The sequence below is a fragment of the Aegilops tauschii genome, chromosome 3, assembly GCF_002575655.3.
Source record: "Aegilops tauschii subsp. strangulata cultivar AL8/78 chromosome 3, Aet v6.0, whole genome shotgun sequence".
In the NCBI taxonomy this organism is placed as follows: domain Eukaryota; kingdom Viridiplantae; phylum Streptophyta; class Magnoliopsida; order Poales; family Poaceae; genus Aegilops; species Aegilops tauschii.
Genome location: NC_053037.3, coordinates 17,801,693 through 17,803,627, shown reverse-complemented (window position 1 = coordinate 17,803,627; position 1,935 = coordinate 17,801,693). Strand labels below are relative to the sequence as shown.

The 1,935-nt window shown below is 36.3% G+C and overlaps 1 long non-coding RNA gene across 1 annotated transcript; it reads left to right on the top strand.

Annotated features, from left to right (window-relative positions):
• Window positions 1-561: 561 nt before the first annotated feature.
• LOC120975282 (uncharacterized) lies at window positions 562-1,354 on the top strand. The gene is made up of 2 exons (XR_005771065.2): window positions 562-952; window positions 1,094-1,354. It is a non-coding gene; the product is annotated as an uncharacterized lncRNA (long non-coding RNA).
• Window positions 1,355-1,935: the final 581 nt, after the last annotated feature.

Genomic DNA, 1,935 nt, shown 5'->3' with positions numbered 1-1,935 from the left:
TTAGTCATTCTAATGCATGCATGTATATAATTAGAGTGAAATAAGGATCGTTCTTGCCTATTGCTAAAATCCGAACGTTTGGTAGTTATAAAAGTCCTAACTTCAATTGGTACTGGTTCAGTTTTTTTTTTGAGTGGAGGTCTTGGTCCGGCTAATACAGCCACTGAAGGTAAGGGGCAACAGGAAAGCCTAGAAGTGAAGGAATCGGGCCAGTTAGAGGTAAATAAAATTCAAGCCCCGTGTTGTGGCCTTATGTGCGTGGGCCTATCTCCGCCCACAAGACAGGGTCAATTTTTTGTTTTTGCTCTAAAGAAAAAAGGGTCAACTTCTTTCGTGTGCCTTTTGCAAACTTTGTGCATGCAAAACCCAATGGTAGCAGAGGGTGTCTATTAGCTTGTTTATAGTAATTTCAGGTGCCTTTTTCTGCTAGTTACATTGTGTGCTCAAGTTATAATAGATAATAGGTTAACATTGTGGAATCCAAAAAAATGTTGTGATTATTATCAACTGGATCTATTATGCTACATGATGGAACAACTACTAATGGAGATACACATTAAATTCCGGGAGATGCACAATTTAATGTGCATTTATTTGCGTATCACAATGTAATGTGCTATATGTATGGTATTTCAGAGTAGTGATTACCTACAAATATCAAAATCTAGGTATCATTTAATAACACAATCTCCACAAGATATTTCTCATGATGCTCAAAACAATAATGTGAGAAATATTATAAGAGCAAGAATGGATCCTTCAAGACTTATGCCTCTATATAAATAACACAATAAGAAACATCACCCATAAAGAATATATGGATGGGAGGAAAAGAATTTAGAAACCAGTCTCATGGCACATATGAAGAACAACATACAGGCTCTATGCTTCGTAGTTCTTCTGATGATGTCTAGCACTTTATGGTCATGTGAAGCAACTGCGAGAAACCAAGGTACACTCTTTGTTTATGTTTATAATAGTCTAATTATGTATGATGTATGCTCACAACTTGGACACTCATATAATCTGAACTTATGCACTTTATACTGCATATCCTAATATGAACGGGGATGCTATACTTTGTTGTTTGTAGGTACAACTGGATTGTGGACTTCATGTTCGGCTTTCCGAGCATGCCAGACACCAACGCCCAACAATGTTGCTATGTGCAAGATTAGCTGTGAATGGCGTGGTTACAGCTTTGAAGAAAGTTACTGCCATCGTAATATATCGTGTTGTTGCGTATGGTGAATGCTATGGAAATGATGGATACAATGCACTTTCATGTGCCAAAACCTTGTGCTAGTAAGATATGGAAACTTACAATAAATTATACAAACTGATTTTGGCTCGACTATGCAACTCAATGAAATTATACAAATCTCGATTTAAGTTTCTGTAATTTAAAAAGTGATTTTCTAAATTCTCCATAGTCATAGAATTTCATAGCGCTCAATAGACGTAATTGGTGAACCAACTTGAGATCCATGCAAGATTCCATGATTTTTTGAACTCTGGAGTACAATTTTTGAACTAATGTGAACAAACTATGACACCACACTCAATAATATTCAAATATGTATGAAGAAATTTGTGAACTTTTTTCTGGCATTCATATATAAATTTATAAAACCGTTTTGAGCCAACTTTTAGTCAATTGAGAAATAGACGTCTCCTAAAGAGGGATGAACTTCGACCAATCAATTCGATCTTCCTGGAACGGAATTATACTACACTCGTGATTTTCTTTATAGATCTAGGATTGTTCAGGGTACAAGAAAAGATGGTGGCTGGAGACACCCTACATGATATCCAACTAATATCGTGTGCCCACCTTAGCAAGGCTATGAACCTCATGGTTAAATGAATATATAAAATCATGTGAAAAAGGACCGTCATAAATCAATCGTTATAGCACCCGGTAGGGTCGCCTTC